This window comes from Papio anubis, chromosome 10, assembly GCF_008728515.1.
Source record: "Papio anubis isolate 15944 chromosome 10, Panubis1.0, whole genome shotgun sequence".
NCBI classification, from domain to species: Eukaryota; Metazoa; Chordata; class Mammalia; order Primates; family Cercopithecidae; genus Papio; species Papio anubis.
In genome coordinates, this window is record NC_044985.1 from 100,674,515 (window position 1) to 100,700,654 (window position 26,140).

A 26,140-nucleotide genomic window follows, 5' to 3' on the forward strand; every position below is an offset into this window, starting at 1 on the left:
AATGGGCCACTGCTTAGGGAATGAGAACCTGCATTCTTTTCTGTACCACTCTTTATACTGTGACCTGCAGGTCCTTCCTCGGTAGAAAAACCTGAAAATGGAGAGTTTAAGTGGAAAGCAAGATAACCCCGACCTCTACTTTAAAGGGGGTCCTGAGGAAGGAATGAACCAAGAGCAAAGTCAAAGGTGCCTCAAAGAACCTCAGGAAAAACCAGTTTCACCACTCTCCAAGGCCACTGGAAAGGTGGAGATAAGCTGAATCTCCCCAGGCAGCTTGGGGAAAAAAGGAGCCCAGAAATAGGGCTGAGTCTATTGGTAAAGTGGAGGTGGAGCCAAGTTAACACTTGTCTCCTAACAGGTCTCCTGCCCCCAAGGGAGGCCTAGTGACAGGTCACTTTCCTCAGGGACTGTTCTCATGGACTATTTATTACAGTCCCAAGGAATCCAATGGAAGTCAGAATACAGAAACTAACCTCATCCCCAATTACATATCTGTGTTTTAGATGCACTTTAATGTGACAAATCTCAGTGAGGGTCTGTGAATGCAGTTTCTTTTTCCTTATACGTTGGTGCATTGTTGCAGGGGTGGTGTGTGCAAGCCGTGGGACTGGTGCCCAGAAGAAGATCAAATGGAGGAGAGATGAGGATCTGGTAGGAGAATGAATGTGATTTCAGAAGGTAGGGCTAAGGAGACAAAGGTGATTGTAGACGCCATGGGATGTTTTGAGCAGAAAAGATGGAATGTGGCCAGGCGGATCAGCCTAGGCAAAACAGAACTTAAAAATCCAACAGGCCCATTTTACAGATGGGGAAAGGAGGATAAGTAAGGAAATGATTTTCTCAAGGCCAAATATCAGAGTCAGTAGCAGAGATGGATACTGTAAGCAATCAGTTGCTTACTGTAGTCTCACCAACTGCATTATCTAGCTTCATTAATATTCAAGCCACTTAATGATCTCAGAATCAACTGCACAAGATAGGGAATAATTTATAATGGTTTTAGCTTTCACTTTAATGGGATAGTAATTTGTTAACAGAAGTTGCCAAGAAATTATAAGATTGTTTGCAAACAATAACATTATTTTCCTATGTAGCCAGTGTTTTGTTTTCAGAAAAGGGAACCACTTGTTGAAAAAAAATTATTATAAATTAGTTATATTTATTTTATTATTATTATTAATGAGACATATTATTTTATTATGATCCTGTATTGGATAGGTTTGGCTTGTGGAAAGGCAACTTAGATCCATTTGTCTGAAGAACTTTAAGGAGGCAATCTACAAGATCGTTAGGGTGGCCACTGTGACACTCTTCTCTTTAGCTCTTGCACTTGACTTCTTTCTTAGAAAAGTCAACAGGAAAAATAGGAAGATTTCCATTGTACTCTCCCTTGGTCAAACCTCACATGAAAAATACATTTTATCTCTGGGAACCACATTTTAAGAGAGACACATTCAGACACTGAAAAACTGGTTAGAAGAGGAGCCAAAGGAGGAGTCTAACCTTTTATCAGGGGTGTGGGAAGAAACCCTGAGCTGGTGAACCAGTCCCTTCCTCCTCAAAGCCTATGTATTTATCTGTTTTTTTTTAAAAAAATATATGTATGATTTATTTATTTATTGTTTTGATGATACTAGAGGCAGATGCTGCCAAATATTCTGTTGGAAATACTGAGAAATGTTCTTTAGATTTTGAAATTAAGAGGTCACAGGTGAACTTAGAACTTTTGGTAGAAAGGATATAAAGGGAGTAGAGAGAGGAGAAGCCATATTGAGGAGTATATCAGAAGCATAGAAGTAGTTCAAGTAACCTCTAGAATTCTTTCTAAATCTGTAACTTTATCCTCTTTTCTCACAATAATTTATATCCCCCTTAAATCCACCTGTTGAGGGTCTTCAGAATTTGCTTTTGCCAAAGGGATGGCAAAGCATCTGGGCCTGCAGTGCTTCCTTTCCCTCCCTACAGGCTGGTCTTGAACTCCAACCTGCTTGTTCTGGCTTTTGGCTACTATTAGACAATCAAGATTTTCTCCCAAAACACTCTCCCAAGAATTAAGGCTGCTGGATAGGACTTGGCTCTCTGCCACCTCTCCTTCATAGAGGTCCCATCACAAGATTTCCTTTAGTAGCCATAAAGGCTGAAAGTGAACAATTAAAGCCTGCTCCCTAGACCCCTATTTCAAAATATTCCTTATAGTGTAATCGTAAGTCTTAAAATGGTCTGAATGAGTCATAAAAGTAAAATCTTGATTTTTAAAATCTTTGTAAGTTTTACTTTCTGTGTTATTTGATTCATGACCCCAAAGACAGAGTAACGTTCTCCTGTATTCTAACTCATTAATTCCTGTCTTAGTCTATTTTGTGCTGCTATAACAGAATACTTGAGACTGGGTAAATTATGACGAGCAGAAATTTATTGGCTCACAGTTCTGGAGGCTGGGAAGTTCAATATCAAGGTGCTGGCACCTTGCTGGGGCCTTTTTTGTTGCATGATAACATGGCAGAAGGCATCACATGGTGGCCGAAGAGAGGGCAGAGAGGTAGTGAAAGAGAGGAAGAGATGGAGTGAGCCCACTCCTGAGATAACAAACCCACTTCTGTGATAATAGTGTTAGTCCATTACGAGTGTGACGACCTCATGACCCAAACACCTCTTAAAGATCTCACCTCCCAAAATTGTCACAATGGGGCAATTAAATTTCAACATGAGCTTTGACAAAAAGAAATATTCATTTCATAGCACTTCCTCTCTTCATTCCTAATTCTCTTCTTTCTTTCTTTCTCCTTCCCTTCCTCTATGCTTCCTTCTTTTTTTCTTCACTTTTTTTCTTACCGTTTAGATACAGTCTTATTTCTGTTTGCCCTAAAATATTAAAAAAGAAAAAAATAAGTTCACCAGTAGCATGTGATGCATTATCATTTCAGGGAGGGGAAAACTGTCGGTAGTACAGATCTTATGTTTCCTTCTTAGATGCAGTGGCAGTTATTGGGGTTTGAAATACATCTTCTACACCCTTGCTACTCAAAGTGAGGTCTGGGGCAGGCCAGTATCCGAATCCCTGGGGTTCTCTTTTGAAGTACAGAATTTCAGCTCCATCTTAAGCTCAAAATCTGCATTGTAACAAGGTCTCCAGGTGATTCCCATGCATGATGAAATTTGAAAGTGTTCTACTCTCGATGAGTAGCTTTTAAACAGTTTGGATTGCTCACTCCCACCTTCAAAAAAAGATTTTGAGTATATAGCCTACTATGGGTACTTATGAATTGTATACTTGCTTTTCTATTAATATTAAATATCATTAAAGCTTCTTATAGACAATATACAGTTGGGACTTATTTATTTTTTATTCGTTCTGACAGTCTTACACTTAAACTGGTTATTAACATAGTTGTATTAACATCTATCATATTTACAACAATTTTCCATTCATTTTCCTCATTCTTTGTTTCATTTTTGTCTTCTACTCTTTTTTTCTGCCTTCTCTTATTTTAATCAAACATTTAATATAAGTCCATTTTCTCCCCTTAGTGTATCAATTACACTTTTTAAAAAGTGTCTTCCCTAGAGGTTGTGGTGTATATTTACCACAAATCCAAGCCTACTATCAAATGACACTATACCATTTTATGGGTGGTGCAACCTTTTAACAACAAAATATTCTTAATTCTTCCTCTTGTCCCTTACAAAGTTGCTGTCACTCATTTCACTTATCCATAAGCTGTAATTATCAAATACATTTTTGGTAACATTATTTTGAACAAACTGTTATCTGTTAGATTAAGATAAGAAAAATAAAACATTTTATTTTACCTTCATTTAATCCTCTCTAATATGCTTTCTTTATGTAGATCCACATTTCTGACCTATGTAATTTTTCTTTCCTCTGAAGAACTTTTAACATTAATTGCAGGTCTATTGATGAGAAATTCCCTCAATTTTCATTTGTCTAAGAAAGCCTAGTCTTTATTTCACCTTTCTTTTGAAGGATATCTTTGCTGAATATAAAATTCCAGGTTGATGGTATAAATGGAAAATAAAATGTCAGAACCCCAAACTCACTATGCCATAGGGAAAAGTTAAGCTTGGGAACTGAGTGGTGCAAACTGCCTCCTATTTTGTTCCTAAATGTAGATAGCTGCAAAAATAGAAAGGCCACATACCCCCTGGGGTCAGGGGGGCTCCCTCACAATTTGCTCACAAGAAAACTTTTTGTGGTGCCTAAGATCTTTACCCTAAAACAGAGATCTGTTGAATTTCACCCTGACAATGTAAATCAACAGCTTATCTTCACAGGTACAGGGCAAAGACAGGACTAGAAGTCATCCTTCCACTCACCTGAGATAAATGTGTATTTCACTACTTCCTCTACTCTATGTTTAATTATCTTATGTGAAAATTCAGATTCACATGAATGACAGATGAATGCACAGTTTTCTTTACAGCCTAACCCTTTGTTAGGCTGTTTTTGCATTGCTATAAAGAAATACCTGAGACTGAGTAATTTATAAAGAAAAGAGATTTAATTGGCTCACGTCTGCAGGCTAGACAGGAAACATGGTGCTGGCAACTTCTAGGCTTCTGAGAAGCCTCAGGGAGCTTTTCCTCATGACAGAAGGTGAAGCAGGAGCAGGCTTGTTACATGACAGCAGTGGGAGCAAGAGAGATAGTGAGGGGCAAGACACCACACACTTTTAAACAACCAGATCTTGCAAGAGCTCACTATCACGAGGACAGCATCAAGCCATGAAGGATCTGCCATTACTACCCAAATCCTTCCCACTAGGCCCCACCTCCAACATTGGGGACCACATTTCAAAATGAGATTTGGTCAGGACAAATATCCATACTATATTCTGCTCTTAGCCCCACAAATCTCATGTCCTTCTTGCATTTTAAATTACAATCTCAATAGTCCTCCAAAGTCTTAACTCATTCCAGCATTAAGTCAAAAGTCCCAAGTCCTAAGTCCAAAGTCTCATCAGGAAATGAGTTCCTTAATCTGTGTGCCCATAAAATCAGAACAAGTCATTTACTTCCAAGATACAATGAGGGTACTGACACTGGGTAAACATTCCCATTCCAAAGGGGAGAAATTGGCCAAAAGGAAGGGACTACAGGCCCCATGCAAGTCTTAAACCTAGCAGGGCAGTCATTAAATCTTAAAGCTCCAAAGTAATCTCCTTTGATTCCATGTCCCACATCCAGGGCACACTGCTGCAAGAAATGGGCTCCCAAAGCCTTGGCAGCTCTGCCTCTGTGTCTTTGTAGGGCACAGTCCCTGTAGCTGCCTTGTAAGTTGGAGTTGAGTGCTTGTGCTTTTTCCACATGCACTATGTGAGCTGCTTGGTGGATCTATCATTCTGGGGTCTGGAGAATAGTTGCCCCTTCCCCCAGCTCCACGAGGAAGTGCCCCAGTGGGAACTCTGTGTGGAGCCTCCAACCCCATATTGACCCTCAGAACTGCCCTAGTAGAGGTTCTCTGTGAGGGCTGCAGCAGGCTTCTGCCTGGACACCCAGGCTTTTCCATACATCCTCTGAAATATAGGTTGAGGCTGCCAAGCCTCCTTTACTCTTGTACCCTGCAAACATGCAAATTTAAGAGCACATGGAAGCCACCAAGACTTATGGCTTGCAGACTCTGAAGTAGTGGCTAGAAGTGTACCTGGAGCCCTTTGAGCTGAGGCTGGAGCTACAGCAGCCTAGCCATGTGGCAGAGAAAAAAAGCATTATCAGGAGAGAAATTCAAGTAGGCTGCAGAGCAGCCACTTGCTAGAGATATTTGCATGACTGAAAGAAAGCCAGATGCTGGTAGCCAAGGCAATACGGAAAAGACCTTGAAGGCATTTTAGAAGACTTCCAGTTGCCCCTCCCATCACAGACCTACAGGCCTATGAGGAAAGAATGGTTTTGTAGGCCAGGCCCAGAGCCCTGCTGCCGTTTACAGCCTTAGAATACTGCTCCCTGCATCCAGGATGCTCCAGCTCCAGCCTCAGCTCAAAGGGTTCCAGGTACACCTCCAGCCACTGCTTCAGAGGTTGCAAGCCATAAGCCTTGGTGGCTTCCACGTGATGTTCAATTTGCAGGCTTGCAGGGTACAAGGATAAAGGAGGCTTGGCAGCCTCAACCTATATTTCAGAGGATGTATGGAAAAGCCTGGGTGTCCAGGCAGAAGCCTGCTGTAGCCCTCACAGAGAACCTCTACTAGGGCAGTTCTGAGGGTCAATATGGGGTTGGAGGCTCCACACAGAGTCCCCACTGGGGCACTTCCTCCTGGAGTTAGGGAGAGGTGCCACTGTCCTCCAGACCCCAGAATGAGAGATCTACCAAGCAGCTCACATCATGCACGTAAGGAAAGAAGCACAGGCACTTCAACAACCAGGAAGGCAGCTACAGGGACTGTGCCCTACAAAGACACAGAGGCAGGGTTGCCAAGACTTTGGGAGCCCATTTCTTACAGTAGTGCACCCTGGATGTGGCACATGGAATCAAAGGAGACTATTTTGGAGCTCTAAGATCTAATGGGCCAGGCACAGTGGCTCATGCCTGTAATTCCAGCACTTTGGGAGGCTGAGGTGGCCTGATCACGAGGTCAAGGGATCGAGACCACGCTGGCCAACATGGTGAAACCCTATCTCTACTAAAAATAAAAATTAGCTGGGCTTGGTGGTGCATGCTCTTAGTCCCAGCTACTTGGGAGGCTGAGGCAGGAAAATCTCTTGAACCTGAACCCAGGAGGTAGAGTTTGCAGATAGCTGAGATCATGCCACTGCACTCCAGCCTGGCAACAGAGCGAGACTCCATCTCAAAGTTGTGGCTGCCTTGCTGAGTTTCAGGTGTGTGTGGGACCATAGCCCCTTTCTTTTGGTCAATTTCTCCCTTTTGAAATGGGAATGTTTATGTGTCAGTACCCTCATTGTATCTTGGAAGTAAATAACTTGTTTTGATTTTACGGGCACATAGATTTAAGGAATTCATTTCCTGATGCGAATTTGGACTTAGGACTTGGGACTTTTGACTTAATGTTGAATGTGTTAAGACTTTGGGGGACTATTGAGAAGGGATGATTATATTTTGAAATGCAAGAAGGACATGAGATTGTGGGGCTAAGAGCAGAATATGGCATGGATATTTGTCCTGATCAATTTTTCAAACTTTTACACTCTGCTTTCTCTTTAAATATAACTTCCAACTTTAAGTCATTTCCTTGCTCCTGCATCTGAGATAGGCTGTTAGAAGCAGCCAGGCCGTATTTTGAGTGCTTTGCTGTTGAGCAATTTCTTCCATCAGATACCTTAAGTCATTACTCTCAAGTTCAAACTTCCACAGATCTCTAGGACATGAACACAGTACAGTCATGTTCTTTGCTAAGATATAACATGTATGACCTTTGCTCCAGTTCCCAATAAGTTCCTCACTTCCATCTGAGACCTCAGCAGCCTGGATTTTACTGTTCATATCAGTATCAGAATTTTGGTCACCACCATCTAACCAGTCCCTAAGAGGTTCCAGACTTTCCCTCATCTTCCCGTCTTCTTCTGACTCCTCTGAACTCATTAAGCCTCTGTAAGTTACCAAGTTCCAAAGTTGCTTCCACATTTTCAGGTATCTTTATACCAATGTCTCACTCTCATGACCAATTTTATGTGTTAGACTGTTCTTGCAGCCTAACTTCAAGAACAATGCTATAAAGCAATACTTGAGACTAGGTAATTTATAAAGAAAAGAGGTTTAATTTGCTCATAGTTCTGCAGGCTATACAGAAAGCATGGCACTGGCATCTGCTAGGCTCCTGGGAAGGCCTCAAGGAGCTTTACTCATGGCAGAAGGCAAAGTGGGAACAGGCACATCACATGGCAGGGGTGGGAGCAAGTGAGAGAGTGAGGGGCAAGATGTCACACACTGTTAAAAAACCAAATCTTGCAAGAACTCACTATCACAAGGACAGCATCAAGCCACAAAAGATATGCCCCCGTGACCCAAACCCCTCCCACCAGGCTCCACCTCCAGTAGTGGGGACCACATTTCAACAGAAGATTTGAACAGAGCAAATACCCAAACCACATCAACCCCCTCTTTTCACATGTAAAATGTGAATTCAGTGAACACTGATCAAAGCCTCAAAAGAATGCAACCACTTGACTCTTCTATCTACCCTCCCCGTTTTCCCCTGTCCTTTCCCCCGTACTGCTCATTCTTTCTACTAGAAATATTGAAGTCCCCAAACCCTCTTTGGACAAAGCACAGATCACAGATGTTCCTGTGATTTTGTGTGCTTTTTTCCCAGGCACGTCCTCAACCTTGACCATATAAATCTCTAAATTGATTGAGACTTGCTTCAGTCATTTTCTTTGGTTTTACAGTGGTTTCTTATTTCAACACTTTAAATATTTCACTCCATTACCTTCTTGCTTGCATAGCTTCTGAAGAGAAGTCCAATCTAAGTCTTATTCTGTTCCCCTGTAGGTAAGATTTTATCACCCCCCTCTGGCGTCTTTCAAGATTTTTTCTTTGTCTTTGATTTCTTCACAGTTCACATATGATATGGCTATTGTATATATTTTTTGTGTTTATCCTGCTTAGTCTCTTTTGGGGGCTTCCTGGGTCTTGGCTTGCTGTCTGTCATTAATTTTGAAAAATTCTCAGACGTTATTTCTTGAAGTATTTCATCTCTTCCTTTTTTTCTTTTTTCTTTACTGGTATTCTCATTATGTATATATCTTTTATAATTGTCCCACAGTCCCTGAATATATTGTTGTGTTTGTTTTTGTTCTTTTTTTCTCTGCATTTCAGTTTTAAAAGTTTTTATTGACATTTGTTCAAGTTCACTGATTCTTTCCTGGGTGTCAAAGGCCAAAATTTTCTCTAGTGTTCTTATTTTTGTCTTTCCTGTTGTCTTTAGGTTTTCCTAAAAACCTCTTAAGTAGGGTTTGACACGTACATTTCTTTGAACTGCAATACCCTGTTATTATAAGATGCACTATTGATACGGTAAAATGTGGGAGGAAGGGAAACAGTCTATAGTACTCTGACTGGGTCTCAGTCTTTTCATGAGTCAGAGTTGGATATATATTGTTTTCCTCTGGTTGGTCAGACTTTGGTAAAGCCCCAGTTGGTCAGGCTTCAGTAACACTGTTTCTCTTGAGGGTGAGGGTAAGCCTTATTAAGGAGAATAGAGAGTTCTGCCTATTCATATATTTCATAATGGTTACTGCCCCTTCCCACTCTCTCCCAGGGGAGATTTTTCTCTGACCTTTACAATGAAAACCTGGTGGTGTGAGGTAAAACTCAGGAAAAGCATGGGGCCCTTTCTGAGGCTGGGCCCCCTCAGAGATGTTAACTGTCAAGCAAATCTACATGGAGCCTCCAGCAATTCATTGATTATAATTTAAAGCATTCCTACTGATATTGACTGCAGCTGACAGCTTTGGCGTCTCCTTCTGGGCTTCTACTTCCAGTAAGCCATGACTTTATGTATGCACCTGTCTCTTCAGAGCTGGAGCAGTGGTTTTCCCTGTGACTCAATTCTTTGGGGAATCTAAAACAGGTTGTTGATATTCAGCTTGTTCTGCTTTGCTCTTGTTGTGAGGATGGGAGTGATGACTTTCAAGCTCTTTATGTGTCAGACTAGAAACTAGAAGTCTAAAGTTTTTTGCTCATTTATTTTTAAACCTAAAAATACATTTTTTTTTTTTTTTTTTTTTTGTAATTTGAAGGTTTCAATCTCACATCCCAGGAGACTGCCTTGTACATACTCTTGGAATAAACACATCACACCTTATCCATCACTGCTCCAGATATTCTCAATTTGACTGCACATTAGGGACTCAGAAAGTTAAAAGCAAAAACAAGAGTTGCTCAGGCCCCACCCCACACCAATTAAATCAGGATCTCTGAGAGAGCGTGCTTATGTTTCAAAACCTCCCCCAGGTGATTCTAACAGCAGCCAGGGTTGACAGCCTCTGTTCTTCCAGACCAAATTCTAGACTATTCTATTGCTGCTGACATTAAAGACAAATTAGCATTTTAGCATTGGACTAACCACAATTCCACAGGAAACTGTCAAGGCAGAAGAGGACTGGCAATTCCCTTTCTACTTCAGGTTTGTGTTCTTTGTGATTGCATCTCCTGCAACCACAACTCAAGGGAGACAGTGTGACAGGCAGAATTCTCACATTGCCCTCATGATTCCTGTCCCCTGGTGTTCACAAACTGCATAATTCCTGCCCCTGAATGTAGGTGGGACATGAGAGTTTCTTCTAGCCAATATAATAATAGCAGATATAAGGAAGGTCCTGAAGTCAGTTAATTTTAAGTTAATCTATAGGGAAATTATCCCATGTGGGTATTACTTAATCAGGTGAAAGCCCTTCAAAGAGAAACTGGGCCCCAGCTCAGGTGAGAGATTCTCCTTGCTGAGTTGATAAAATCCTCTAGTCAAGCCTCCAGATGAGAATGCAGCCTGGCCGATATCTTTCTTGCAGCTTGGTGAGACCTTGAGCAGAGGACCCAGGTAAGCTGTACCCAGAATCCCGACCCACAGAAACCATGAGATTAAAAATATGTGTTTTCTTAAGCTGCAGAGTTTGTTGTAATTGTTTATGGAGCAAATGGAAAACCAATACAGGTATTTGGCATAATTAGAAAAAAACACCTTGGAGTTAAATACATCGAGGCCAAATTCCTAGCTCTACTACTAGCTGTGTCACCACTGATGAATTATTTAAGATGGATGAACAGTTTTCTCATCTGTAAACAGAAAAACGTAACTCTTGCCTTGCATGAGTGGGATGGGGATTGTGAGGAGTACAGCTAACTATGTGTAAGCTTGCTATTGGTGTGTTCAATGCAGTAAGATCTCAGTAGCTGAAAGCTATTACTCTAATGATCATTAAGATCACCATGGTTATTGAAGTAGGTAATAAATAAGACCAGTGGTGTTTCTGAAGGCGCCTTTAATTGAAAAGTTTCCACTTTGTCAACCTTCTTTTCAAATAGAAGGAACCTAAGTGTCCATCAGCTGATGAATGGATCAAGAAAATGTGGCATATAGACACAGTGGAATACTATTCAGCCATAAAAAAGAATAAAATCATGTCTTTTGCAGCAACATAGATGGAACTGGAGGCCACTATCTTAACTGGAACAACACAGAAACAGGAAGTCAAATACTGCATGTTCTCACTTATAAGTGGAAGCTAAATAATGTGTACACGTGGACATAGAGTACGGAATGACAGACACTGGAAACTCAAAAGGGTGGGAGGGTGGGGGGGCTTAGGGCTGAGAAATTACTTCATGGGTACAAGGCACATTAGTCAGCCAATGAGTACTCCAAAACCCCAGGCTTCACCACTATGCAATATATCCATGCAACAGAACGGCACTTGGACCCCTTGAATTTATACAAATTTTTAAAATGCAAAGAACAAAGCAAAAACAAAAAAATGGGAAGAAATATAGCTATTCTTTACCCTCCTCAGAAGTGGAACAACCTTGTGCAAAGAAAATCTCTCCTGAGAAGGAGTTTTGATTAACTTCCATCAACTTGTTTCTAGTTTTCAGCAGGCCTCATGGGTGTAGGTTGGGCTTTCTGATGTCCAGTTTGAATTCCCTTGTGTTCTTTTATTTTGTTTTGAGACAGAGTCTCCCTCTGTCACCCAGGCAGGAGTGCAGTGGCGTGATCATAGCTTGCCACAGCCTCTAACTCCAGGGCCCAAGTGACTCTCCTGCCTCAGCCTCCTGAGTACCCGGGACCACAGGTGCGTGCCACTACATCCAACTAGTAAAATTTTTTTTTTTTTTTTTGTAGAGACAGGGTCTTACTACGTTGAGCAGGCTGGTCTCAAATTCCTGGCCTCAAGCTATCCTCTCACCTTGGCCTCACAAAGTGTTGGGATTATAGGCATGAGCGGCTGTACCCGTCCTCTTGTTTTCTAATAGAAAGTGTTTTTTTTTTTTTTTTTTTTTTAATCACTTTTCAGATTCCAAACTGACATAGATTTGGAGATTTAGCCATTGCAATTACAAATTGCAAAGCAATTTATAGCACACAAGCTGCTTTCTATAAACATCACTTCATGTAATCCTCACCACAGTGCTGTGAAGTAGGCATTATTTTCTTAGCTTTATAAGTGAAGGAATGAAAGCTCAGAGAATGTAAATAGCTTATCCAAAGTTCCAAAGCTAAGGAGTGGCAGAAAGGAGAATCAATTTTAGGTCTGTATCTCCAGTGTGATGTCTTTCAAACCAGAGAACTAGTTAAACCAGCCCTTAAACCAGTCGCCTGGTGACCCTGTCACCCCGACATCTCCCTTTGCACGGTGGGCATATGTGAACCCCCCTATGAAGGCTGTGTCATTCCCTAATTATCCAGGTTTGTTACTGATCAGTCATACTCCTGAGTTTTCCTAAGTGTGTGTGTGTGTGTGTGTCCCTTAAGAGGAAGGCAAGTTTTCTTAAAAAAGCAAAACAAAACAAAAAACACACATACAAACAGAGTAAGAAAATTTACCAGTTTACTATTAACAAACTTAAAAATTCAAAAAAAAAGGAAGGGGGGATTCTGGGGGCACAACAAAATTCATAAGGAACTAGATAATGAATAAATATATTCACTAAAAATATGGCACCCTTATTTAGTGCTCTGCCTTTTTAAAAGATATGATAACATACCTTCTTGGTACAGTATATCCACTATTATCCATTTAATTTCCATTTATTTCCCCCTGTTTGCTAGAACTTTTCAAGCTTTCACTCCCCTGCTGTTTTAATGACAGGCTAGATAGTCATTTTGCTTTGCTTCCTATAATGAGCGTGTTAAAAGGCGTGTTTTCTGCATCTGCTCGCCACACAATGACCAATGTGATTTTACAATTGGGATGTTAAGGCAGTCTCTGGAAACACAGTGGGCCCTGGTAAGTTGGAATGTTTGGATGCTTCGGTTAGCTTTTATTGAAATTGCTTGGAGAACTGCATGGATCTTTCTCAAGCTTCCTTCCCAACACATGTGATTTCAAAGGCTTAGCCCTCTGGAAGTCTTAGCCAATACCCCTGGACCCATCAATCCCTTTCCTCCTAATAGCACTACTGGTGCTCTTCTCTCTTCCATGACTTCTTTGCAAAACTTTCAACTTTTTCTTAACAATTTTACCTCCTTTACCTATTTCTTGCAAAGACTTACCACCTTTTCTGATTATTCCCTACAGATGAGCTCACTGGAACATAAGACCTCTTGAATGAGGAATATGTAAAACACAAATAAAGCCATGTTCTCTAAATTCAGATGCTTCATTAAGGGGAACTGGAGCATCAGAAACAATTAGTATGTCTTGGCTAGTTATAAAGAAAATTCAGCATTTGGTAAAATGCTATAGTTTCCTTAAAATTTAAGTTTTTAAACAGACTTCTAAGCTTTCTTAGCTATTAAAAATTGTTATTGGAATAGCCCACATTACAAATTTAGTACGGTTACTTGCAAAAATGTGATATTTTGAGATCTGTAAAGATTTAAAACAAAAGAATTATGATACTTTGAATAGAGAGTAAATGAATAAATCCATGGTTGATCCCATTATGATGTTTATTATCTTATTGGTAAGGAGTAGGGAAGAGAACGTTGTACAAAGCAAAATGCTGGGCTGGATGACTCAGGCTCTGCTAGCTGAACCACACGGGATGGGTCCTTGGAATCTACGTAAGTGTGGGTGCTCGTTTGCAGAATAGAGTGTCAGATACCATGATCCCTCTGGATCTGTAACTTCAAGATCTGGGATGTTCGGGAAAAGTTGAACAAAGCTTAGCGGCGGGTTCCAAATTATCTGGTCCTTCCTGCTTTTCTGTTGCTCACCACATCTGTAAGGTGGTATCCCTAACACTGAGGTCCAAGCGAACTAAAGGCAGGAGGTCAACTTTGTATGCAGAGTCCATTTCCCCTTCACCTGCTGTTTGGTTGTTTTTGTGCCATGGGTCCTGGGCTCCTTCCTCTGTCTGGCCTCGGAGCTGGGCCTCGCTCACATCAGCACCATTTTGGCTGTAAGCTGCTGGAGCAGCTGCTGCCCGGGAGGGCTCTGCTCATGCCCTGAGCTGACACATGACAACTTCTATTAGGCTGAGGTGCTCCGAGGGAAGCCAGTGGGCCCTACCAGCCATCTCCCTTCTGTTTCCCCATCTGCTGGCTCCCAGGGAGGTGGTGGCAGAGCTTAGGCAAAAGAGCACATCCAAAGTGAGGACATGGTGAAGACTTGGAGGGATTGCACTCTCCCTCTTTGTCAGATGTTGCCTGGCAGGGGTGGAACCTGTCCCTTAGGAGAAAATGGGGTGACTCAGGCTAGCCTGGCTCATGCTGAGGACGTCCAGTCTGCCTCCCACCATCCCTGCTGGGAGTCCCCACATGGAAATCATATTTGCAGCTTGGGTTAAACATGACCAGGTGCTCCACAGAGGTAGTGCCAGAGGATTCTTGGCATGGCCTCTGCACTTGTTTGAATGTTGTGGCTTTTAATATTTATCCCAGTTCTTATGTGTGTTTGTGAATGCCCGTGCACATGTGTTACAGTTCCTTCCCAGGGTCTCCCAGCATAGGGATGTTCCCATTCATCAAACAGGAAGAGCAACAACAGGTTGTAGGGGGAGCTGGGGCAGGCTGAGTGAGGGAAGGGCCTGGGGAGCCTGAGGGGCCAGGCCATGTGTTCTGCTGTTAGTGCATTGGGCTGGCAAAGTGGGAGGCTGCTGTGCTGGGACCCCCTTTCTCAGCCAGGGGTCCCATACATTCCCAGACGCTACAGCTTGAAGGGAGGGGCCTGAGAGGTGATGTGGTTCAATGCTTTTATTTTCTGAAGATGAAAATGAGGCTGAGAGAGGAGCAATGGCTTGTGAAAGACACATCTAATTATAACAGGAGCTGAACCACCAAAATCTAGGCTGTGAGCGTGCAGGCCCTTAGCTGTCTCATTGGTGCACTGGGGTCCAGGAAGAGTCTATTGACTGAATGAATAAGCCAGTTCAGGCCTCTACATCCTAAGTCAATGCTTACACAATGCTTCCTTCTCCACCGAGAAGGACTCTATGATTTCTTATGGTTATTGGGGCTGTATGTCCCCGTTTCTTTTGGTTTGCCCTACTCTAACCCTCTCAAAAGCATGCCAGTTTGGATAATAAATCATATGGTCTCATTATTTAGGATTGTCTCATTTTCTGGAATACTTCTTCTTTGAACATACATTTTCCTGGGCCAAAGAGTTACTCCTATGACTGCCGGCTCAAAGCTTCACAGAAGTTCTGATGAGTTCCTGAGTGCGGGTGGTGGGACCGCTAATGAACAAATGTGAACTCAGTTACTCATGACTGGATTCATCCTAACAAAGGAATTCAAAAGCAATTCTCTAGAATTCATTTGCCTCATCTGTAAAACGATGGAGCTGTAGTGGATGATTCCTAAGGCCCCTGACAGCTCAAAAATCTGCATCCACAAATTAATTTCAGGGATCATTCTGCCCCTTGCTATGTTGGTGGTTCTTCTCTAGCTTCTACAGTGAGGTGATCAGGGGCACATCTGGATAGAGCCTTAGAGGTTGTGCATACCAGATGCCTAATATGAGAGATAGTAGCTTTATAGCCAAGATGACAGATGCCTGTCTCTGCCCTTCCTTCTGGTTCCCAAATCACAGTCTCTAAGCACTGGGTCTGAGGAGAGCCCAAGGACGCATGGGGAGGCTGGACTCCCATTTCCAAGTCCTTACCCTTTGTCCCTCATGTTACCCTGCCTGGTGTGCAAAACCTGGGGCTACCCCAGAAGGCAGGGCATGGGCTGTGGGGGAGGATTGTTGACTTCCGAATATAAGGCTGTTCTCTAGCAGTGCTACCTGAAAAGAGGGGTGACAAAGAGGCCCCCATCTCCTAGGCCCTCAGACAAATTGGATACCCGATCTTGGGAAAACACAACCTCCCTAGGGAGAGCTTGTCTCAAAAACATATGATGTATTAGTCATGGTTTTGTCTTTCCAAACAGACAGAAGCTACCTCTAGCCACATTTATTGAGAGTTGTGAAATATCATGGGGCCTCGTGGAGTGGCAGTTAAGTCAGGTTGCCTAGGTCCAAATCCCAGCTCAACCATTCTAGCCGTGTGACCTTTGGTAATGTTATTTCTTAATCTCCCTCATTCTCATTTGCAAACATTTATCCTTATCGGGCTACTTTGAGGGTTAAATGGGATGATTCTTATTACAAACAGAATACAGTACCCACAGTGGTGGGTGCTTTATGATAATAGTGAACACATTGGACTTTAGGTACTTACAGTCCTTTGATCACTGAAAGGGGCCACGGCTTCAAGGATGATGCATAAACCTGTTCTGTGCACTTGAGCAGGCAGGCAGGGTTTGGGCATTGGGTCAATGTAGAAGGAGGAGGAAGAATTCTGCAGTCACTCTGGGGCTGCTGCTGTCATCAGTGAGTCACTAATGGGCATCAGGAGGTCCCCTTAGAAGGGGGTGCATGTGCCTGAGCCTCAGGCAAAATTGGCCTTGGTCATGGTTCTCAGGCTCTCTTCTCAATGCCAAGGGGGAGACATCTGGGGAGGTTGTGAAGGACTACCAAGTTCTTTTGATTCTGATGTGTTTATGGCAGTGAGTAAAATTCATAGGTCATTTATGGGCCTTGCCTCCCATTTCACACAGCTAGTCCTTTTTAGCCAGGCTGTATGTGCTCCAGAAAGAAGTCAGCATTAGCACCTGGAGGGGCACCTTCTCCTCCCAGTCCTGTGAGGCTCTGAGAGGGAGGCCAGGAGAGAAGTGGAGGGTGAGGCTGATAGCCTACCTGTGCAGCACTCGGGCATGCCTCCAATGGCCTGAACCACATTCCTCTTCAGCACATGGTCCTGGGTGAGGAGGGCTAGAGCTAGAATTCATCCACTCTCTGGATAGGGTCCTGAGTCCCAGCACTCTTTGGGACCTAGAGGTTCACCTGTGATCTTTTCCTGGTAATATCCACAGTTTTAATAAAGTGTGGCTCCCTTCAGAGAACCAGTGGTACACATAAGACATTGGGAAGGTAACTGTCCATGGGTTAGGATAAAGAAAGTCAATTCTGGTGACTCTTGTTCATTGAAGTCTAATAGGATTTAATCCTAGGTTAAAGAAAGGATTTGCTTTACTCAAAACTACTCCAAGGTACTGTGAAATAAGTTTAAGAATGGTTCACAGCTTAATGTGAAACAGATAATGGGCCTGATCTTGACAAACTGGCTGTGGACACGAAGCTCAAGTCTCTTCCTCCTGACCACAAAGATAATGACCTTCACAAATGCCTTGTGGGAAAAGACAGTGAGATTCCCAGTCAAGTGCTAAGTCTTGTTAAGTTCCATTTCAGATAACCTCTTCCTCTTCCTTTCGTTCCTTAATTCATGTTTCTAGTTTTCAGCAGGCCTCATGGGGGTAGGTTGGACTTTCTGATGTCCAATTTGAATTCTCTTGTGTTCTTTTATTTTGTTTTGAGACTGAGTCTCCCTCTGTCACCCAGGCAGGAGTGCAGTGGCGTGATCATAGCTTGCCTCTGTCTCTTCACTATTTTTCTGACTTGATGGTGCCTGGTCAAGAAAGGGCCATAGAACAAGTCAATACCAGAATGAGCCATGTGGAAAAGGGCAGCTGAACACGATCTCCTCCTGTCTGAATTAGGCACTGGTGATCTGGCTCACTGGTGGGAAGTCATCTGTCTTCCAGACACCCAGGGGGCCAGGTGCTCCATGTTTAAATTGTGTAAAGATTATTAGAGAGATAAACCTGCAAAAGTGTCTCTGGTACCAATAAGAACAGGCACGGATAAGAAGGGGCAAGGCTTCAGTGGAACAAATGGAAGGTTAGATGCCAGGAAGCATTCCCAATAGAAAAGAGGTGTCCTCCTCGGGAGGGCTATGACAATAAGAGGTTCATGTATGTGGCCCAGGAAGAAGGTTTTTTGTAAAAAAGAAATGGATGTTTGACTTTTCAAGGCATTTAGCCATCTGAGGGGTCTGCCACCTACTCTCCAAGGGCACTATGTCATGGCTCTTATCAATGAAAAAAAATCTTAACTCATTTTCTTTGCAGATAGAATGGAAATCCAAGAGGCACGAGGCTTATGCTCAGAAAGTGGCAGAGACTGAGCCAGGTTGAATGCACATCTTCTGACTTCCACCCTGGTGGTACATGGAAAGCAGCCTCTGAGATGGCCCCCAGTGATCCCTGCCTCCAGGTATTCACACCCTGTGGAACCCCTTCACCTTGAGCATGAGCTGGACTTACAGTAAGTAAGTCTTACTTACACTTGACTTGCTGCTATTGGAAAGAATATGGCAGAAGCAATAGAATATCACTTCTGAGGTTAGGTTGTAAAAAGACTGAGGCTTCTGTCTTGGCTGCCTCCTCTCTCTCTTTTTCTGTCTCTCTTTCTCCCTCTGTCCCAGGTATTTGGTATTCAATAAAGGTGTGTTGATTGACACAGGAATTACTCCATTCATAAGTTGGAACCCTGGTATGGGAGGAAAAAGCAATGTAGGCCTAGATGTCATCCCTGCAGTGAATAACTGGTCTGAGGTATTCAGCGGACATCAACACTCACTTGCACACAGATGGTTTATGTTTCCTACCCCCATTCTCAGTGTGTGAAATCATTCCAGCATCTAAACTGCCATCTTCATGCATGGTACCTCAACGCTGTGCTCAGGAGGCAGAATAATCCATGCCGCCAAGTCTCTGCCCTGGCTGAATGCGAGAGGATGACTGGAGGCTAGAATCACCAGCTGGGAGAGCCCAAGATTACTCTTCTGGCTTTGTCCTCACCCGGCATGACAAAGCACCAGCAACTATGGGCTGCCCCAGAGGGCACTGGAGGCATCTGACCTTTTCATCCCTGGGAGTCTGTGGTTTTAAGAGAAGAATGACATAATGGTCCTCTGTTCTTAGTGGGCTCTGCTGAGTTAAGCTGGGCTAATGGAGAGAATGGTAAAAGCCCTGGGGGAGCAAGGGTCCCCGAAGGTCATCTTACCCATTCTTCTGCCTCTGGGAAGGGCAGCTAATTAGCAACTTAGTAGGTCAGAGATGCAATGAGAAGAAGGTGAGTCTGATCACCCTTTAATTTGGGATGTAGAGAATAGAAGATTCTACAGTTTCCTTCGTTAATAATCTGGTACCTTATGTCCTGGATGCTCAGTTCTTCCTGCTTCTCTTTTCATCCAACTGTTCCATTTTCGTCCAAGCGACCTTATTCTGTCTGAGGTTCAACTGATTCTGGAGACTAAACCTTCATAGCCATTAAAGAATTGCTTTTGGCCCCTGCCACACTCACACTTCCTCAGACTTTGTCTTGAAGATTTTCATTAAGAACAGAATTTATGTAACTAAAGTCTGGGCAAGGCCTAGATGATGAGGAGGTGACAGCGATAAACAGGTAAGTTAGGGACTTCAGGAACTTCGATGCCATAAGAATCCTTTGGCTGTAAGCATCTTTCTCTGTTACTTGAGGAGTTTGGATGTTTGCAGAAGCTCGAGAAGATAAGGTGTCAAGAGAAGATCACCTCGGTCAAGGCAGATCCGAGTCCATTACACGGACTTTTGCCTTTTTATCTTGTCGTCTTTCCAAAGATGTCAGTTTCGTAGGCCTGAATCACTGTACAGGATATGACTGTTTGCTTTTCTGGAGAGAAAAGAGGAAAATAAAAATCCCATCCTTTCTCAAAAAATAAAAGAGAGTCAAAAAGCTCTTTAGTCTCATTAAACAGGCGTGTTGGACTTCAAATAGCTCTCATCACATAACATGTTGATGAGTTAAGTGTTAATGAATCAGAAACATATGGATACAATTTCCCTGAAAATACACAAGGGTTTGGAATCAAGGGGAGTCACCCCTACCGCCAGCCCTGCCCACCTCCTTGGCTCTGGGCTCAGGAGTTAGGAACTTGCCTCCCTCCTGGGCTCACTGATGAGGCTGCTCCCTTTCTGGCCACCCAGACTGCTCTCAGCTTCTCCCTGGAATTCCTCCTCTCCTGTGGTTTAGTGGCCAAGTGGCAGGGGTGGGCTGAAAGATGAAAGGTCAACTACTGAGAGAGATGAATGACACAGGGAAGAGAGGCCCGGGAGTCATCAGCCCAAGTGCTCAGGCGATGGGCCACGTGCTGTGTGCGGGTGGGACCCGTGCCGGCGGCTACATGCTGGCTTCAGGTTTGAGACTCTTCGGTAAGTAGTTTAAGATGTTGTCTTTCTTTCCAAGCAATATGAAATTCTTTTGATTGGTACTCACTGATTTGTGTTTTCAGGGTTGCCAGGGTTTCCTGGAGATTGTGCCTGCATCTTTGCAGGGGCTGGGACAGACAATTCAGAACTCCCCAGGATAGGCACTTCTGAGCAGAAATCATGCCTTGGGGTCACCTCAGCTTTTCAGAGCATGTCTCACTAGCCTCACACAAAATCCCACTGCCCTCCGTGCCAGGTTAAAGTGGTTCAGAGTAGGTGAAAGGACTTGCCTGTGGGCCTGGGAGTTCTGCAGCCTGACCCAGCTTCCGGTGAACAGTTTCAGAGCTGGGCAGTGTCTGTGGAGTGAGGGACACATTTCCTTCTTTCTTCTTGCCTGCGGTTCTCAGATGGTTGACTGTTATCCTGGCAGACCCAGTAGTGGTGCATAGGGACATACTCCATGCAGGAGTGTGGATGATCCCCATATTAGATTCTTTAAGCCCCATCCTATATTCATTTTGGGTTCCCTCAGAGTGTACCTTGAATAGAGAATTTCGGTGCAATGATTTATTCATGAGGTGATTCCAGGAAGCATGGTAGAAAATAGGGAATGTTGGGCCTGGTGTGGTGGCTCATGCCTGTAATCCCAGCACTCTGGGAGGCCGAGACAGGTGGGCCATTTGAGGTCAGGAGTTCGAGACCAGCGCGGCCAACATGGTGAAACCCTGTCTCTACTAAAGGTACAAAAATTAGCTGGGCATGATGGCGTGCACCTGTACTCCCAACTACTCGGGAGGCTGGGGCGGGAGAATTGCCTGACTCTGGGAAGCGGAGGTTGCAGTGAGCTGAGATCGCAACACTGCACTCCAGCCTCCACAGTGAGAGTCTGTCTTAAAAAAAAAAAAAAGAAAAGAAAAGAAAAAAGAAAAGAAAATAGGGAAAGTGGGATGTGGGGAGCAGATGTGTTAATGAGCAGGTTATTTGTGTGGGTACCTGGGCTCAGACTGGATGGGGATATTCGGAGAAGCACTCCCTTGAGGAGGAAACTGGGTGTTTATCTACCAACTCCCATTCCTCATCTGTTGCTTCTGAGACGCTGACTTCTCTGTGCTCTCAACCTGCCCCATGTGTAAGTGGATCATATTCCGGAGGCCAGAGAAAGCCCCAGGGCAGAGAGATGATGGTGGTTGAGGTAGGAAGCTGTTGGAGTGGCTATGGGTGACCTTCAGGGGAGAAGAAGGGAAGAGGGGCTGGCACAGACATCGTCTCCTGCAAGGGTCTGGCTGTGCTCCTACTCTCCTTCTTTCTGCTTTTTGAGACTGATTCACTTCTCACTCAAGTCTTGGATGCAGAACGAAAGAGGGGAGCAAAATAAATTAGGCACTCCCAAATGCATTTGTTTGTGGGGACCGGAGAGTTGAAGATATAAATGTGTGTTTGCGTCGCTTGCCAAGCTGTGGCTCAGAGTGTCTGGCATAAGAGTGGTCATGCCCACAGGCCCCCAGGGCCCACTGCAAACTGCACTGGGGGCTGAGCTCTCCTACCTGTCCTGGCTTTTGGCATTTCTGGCCAGGCACAGTCATCTAAACCTTGGTTTGGGGTCTTTTTATTTTTCTTCCCACACTTCCTGGGATCACTGGTCAGCTTCAGAGCCAGGCTGTTGCTCTGAAAGTCCTGGGAGAGGGGAAGAGGGCAAGATGGATGAGTGCAATGAAACTGTGACTCTCCTTCCTATGACGGGGCAAGCATTATCATGCCAAGGCCTGGAATTAGGTATTCTTCATATCCAGAGAAGACAGGCAAGGGGGGAGATGGGACAGCCAGGTGGAAGATGGGACAGCCAGGTGGAAGCTGGGAGACTGAAAGATTATCGCTTTTAAGAGGATCCTGTCCAGATTTGATGGCCTCTGAGGGGCCTCATTGTTCTCTACATACGTTTCTCTACCATGCAATATTGAAATCCTGCTTTAAGGCATTCATGTTAATCCATTCTTTATTTTTTAATTTCACATCATGTTCTTTAGCCTTAAAAAAAATAATCAAGGTCAAAGGCAGTTTTGCCACTGTCCTCAAAGATGATTGAGTTGGTGGGCGGCCGGGCAGTCAGCCTTCAGGAGGATCCTGTCAGGTGAGAGGAGGAGCCACCCTTGGCTCTGAGCCACTGGGACAGAGTAGAGAGAGGTACAGGAATGGAGATGAGCAGGGGTGGAGTGGAAGAAGGAAGGATCATGCCTTGGTCATCTTCTCCTCTCTCTCCTTCCCCGGTGATTCATGCCGTCATGACTTCCCATCTCAGATCCTGGGCTCACAGCCATCCCAAAGCCTTTCCTGCTCTGCTTGGCTGGAAACAGATGCAGACTGACAGATGTCTCCTTCAGGAACTGTGACCTGTTCACACCCATCCTGGGCTGGCCACTCCCTTCCAGGTCCCTGCAGAGAACAGATCTTCTCAGGGTTCTCCCAAGGCCACCAGCCTGGTCCTGATGCCCTCCAATACTGGGCGTCTTCTCTCCCAGCTCTTTCCCCCTCCACCAGCCACCAGGTACCCTCCTCTCCTTGCACAAGGGGTTGTTGCCCCTCCTCTCCTTGCATGCGCCCCACTCCAGTCCTATTGGCTTCCAGTGCCTTAATGTGACTTTCCCCTCCCCTCTTGCTGGGTGCAGCTCCACCCCCTCAAGATCTCCTCACTCTTTCTTCCTCTTGCTGGAATGATTTGGTTGTGGGGTTGGGTAGGGGGTACAGGCTATTAGGAGGCCCCTTCAGCCAGTCAAGTGCCCACATCCTCTGCCTGCCTCTCCTACCCCACTTGCTGCTCCACCCCCATTCCTTGGCTTAGTCGGCCTTTCCTGACAGTGACAGTTCCTTTCCACATCCTAGGGTGCTGTGAGAACCAAACAAGACCATATACATGAAGTGTGTTGTAAACAGTAAAATCTCCAACAGTAAAAGAAATTATGCAATCCGTTTTTACAGAAAACCAACATCCCCAGAAGCTCGCCAGTCCTGTGGTGGACACAAGACCAGGCTCTATCTGGTCAGTGGTTCTCACGGCTCACTATGCTCAGAGCAACCCAAGAAGTGGAGTCAAGTGCAGCCTCTCCAGACCTCCTAATGTGCTCCCCTTCAGTGGGCCTGATGAACCTAGACCTTAAACACACGGCCAAGGGGTTCTGAGGAGGAAGGCCTGGTAAAAAGACACTCACCTAGATTGTTTGACTTTTGATCCTCCTTCACCCAAATCTAGATCATCCTCTTGCTGAATCCTACCAAGGGGGTGCTTAATTCCCTGTGTTTACCTTTGTAAATTCACTTTCTATTTTTCAAAGGATTCAGTTTGGGGCTCAGGCCTGTGGGCTGATAGTAAGGAAGTAACTAGAAATTGGCTCCTCAAACAGCAGCTTCTGAAGCTTTCTGGAGGATAAAGCCAGAGTTCTCAAAGCGGGTGGGAGCAGGAGACCATGTCCCAACCCGGAGCCCCCAACATGGCTTGGAGGCCCCTCTGGGCACAGAGGCAGTGAGAGTCATCAGCACCTCTCCTCGAGGCCAGTGGAGAGGTTCTAGGGACATTGAGGGCCACTCCCACTTCCTATGTAAACTCATCCCTCTGGGCAGCACCCCCCTTTCTAGCAGACACTGCGCTTACACAGCTGCTCTCTCTGGATGCCATGTGCTGCTATGCTTGTCCCCCTCAGGGCTTTCCAGGGCAGTGGTGGCTGTGGAAAAGCTACCCCTGTTTAGATGTGTACAGGGAAGCACATGGATGAAGGCATTGCTAGGTGATGCTGAGATGGCAACAGCCTGCTGCAGATTGCAGGAGACATGGCATTGCCAGTGTGCAGGAGGCCAGCTGGGTTCAGGGTGGAGGGGAGCTGGCGCCCAGCACGGAGTCCATGGGGGAACCAAGCAGCTGGGAGGACCAGCCATGGGAAGGGTGGGACACCGAGTGGACAGCGATAAAGAAAACAGGGGACCAAAGGGGCCAGGACTGGGGCTGTCCTCCTGGCCTGCAGGAGCTGGCTGTGTGTCCTTCCACATGGTACCTCCCTTCCATGGGCCTCTGCTTGCCTGGGGGACATATCAGAGACTGGAGTCTAACAGGCACTGGTTACACACAACAGCGTGTATTTTCTATTTTCAACAAGATGACTGGCTTAAATCGAGGTTCTCAAATGGTTTTCTATGAACAGAGGTTTCCACTGCTGGGCCATCCCCCAGAGGAGCCTGTCCTTAGGAGGAGTCCTGGCCACACTTACTCGCTGTCTCACTTCCAGGCACTCCTGGGGTCCTCAGGGGAATTTCCAGGGTGTCTTCTGAGTTGACCTGGTCCAGTGGTTTTTGGTGAGTAACTGAATCACAGATCTCTCCCCCTTTCTCTGGTGGCTGGCTGTGCCGGGGACTGAACAGTCCTGGGTGGTACAATAGGCTGAACCGCAAGTCACTTCAGGAAGTGGGCGTCTATTTCATGCTGTGCAAGGACTGCTGCAAAATATTCACGACCCCCAACCTAGCCGAGTGTCAGATCCCCCCTGAGATTTTCACTGCGATGCATAGTAATACAACTCATCATTTCTTATTGGATGCCTGAATGAATAACTTTGCTTATTTATTGGGTCCTGATGACTTCCCGTATTTGAGTCCTGAGAGAAAAGTCTTGTGTGGTAAGTCGTTCCAGCTGACACCTTAGCGAGGCTTCACTTTTCAGGTCATTTTCAAACCCTTCTGGGCAGCTGGCTATGAGGTTCTGGGGAAGAATGGGAGAGGTGTTCAGGGCAGAACAGCAAGGCCTTTCCTCTATGTGGACGACTGGGAGGCACGCTGCCCAGACCCCCGTTCAGGTCAGGACTTCTTGCCCAGCTATGGGTGTGTGGTCAGCAGATGGTTTTCAGCTGTCAGCTCCCTTGGGGTTGACCTCAGCTGCAGAGAATAAACTTGCTCAAGGTCACACCCTTCTCAGGGCAGCCCACCTCCAGTGACTGGGCAAGACAGAGTATACAGGCCTGGCCATTTCTGCTTGACCCAGGATGGGATGACCAGCAATATCCACTTCACAGCTTCCCACCAGCTTGGCCGAGACCTTGTCAGGCTGCATCGCATTTAATCTCTCCCTCCCAACTCCTCAATCTATCCTCTCCCACGTGTGGTGATCCCTAATAAACATCATGTACCCAAAGTCCATCTCAGCATCTGCTTTCAGAGAACCCTTCCTTCACAGTTCTCCCCTGTGGTTCAGAATCTTGCTTTGGGTCCAGTCCCTCCCCAAAACCAGTAAAGCTGATGTGCAGCCTTCCAAAAACCCGTTCTGACCAAGTCAAATCCATAGCCACCAGAGTGTGAGGGGCACGACATCAGCTGCTATGACATCCAGTTACCTACAAAAATCTATGAAGCCCGTACTAGCCTTTGCACTTTATGTTCTCTTTTAGGAATGCTAGAGTTTGTGCCCAGTTCACCTTCTCAGGCAAGTCTTCCTAAACCGCCAATCAAAATGACCCTCTCCTCAACACACAGTCACCCCACTATGCGCTGTGTTGTTTGTGATTCTCTGTTGCAATAAAAATTAAAGGTAACCTTGGGTACTTAGGTTTTTAGTCTCTGTCTCTTCCCACTGGAACATGAATCCTGTGAAAGCAGGGGTCTTTCTACTTTTTTCATCTCCTCATCCCAGGACCTTGCAGCGTGTCTTAAGTAGGTACCAGATAGAGAATGACAGCATGAATAGGATGGACAAATATTTTTTGAGTGGAAATGAGAGAATCTAAGAATTCAATATTTTAAATATTTTGTTTCTTGAATATTTATTTTTGTGTTTTCTTTCTAGTTAAGGTAAGTGGCACTGGTTTTCACTTAGAGGAGGGACAAACTTTCTTCTTCGGAGAGCCACTTAGTAAATATTTTTGGCTTTGCAGGTCTCAAGGGCTTGGTTGCAACTGCTTA

At 44.7% G+C, this 26,140-nt stretch overlaps 1 long non-coding RNA gene across 3 annotated transcripts in view; it reads left to right on the plus strand.

The window, feature by feature from the left end:
• The window catches only part of LOC110740987, a 403,323-nt gene that overhangs the window by 76,599 nt on the left and 300,584 nt on the right, over window positions 1-26,140 (plus strand). Inside the window, exon 3 of one of the 3 annotated variants that reach the window (XR_002516439.2) lies at window positions 18,086-18,281. This is a non-coding gene — a long non-coding RNA (uncharacterized LOC110740987). Of the gene's footprint in view, window positions 1-18,085; window positions 20,892-26,140 lie in introns of those variants that run through there. The other 2 variants (XR_002516438.2, XR_002516440.2) reach the window with 2 other exon arrangements.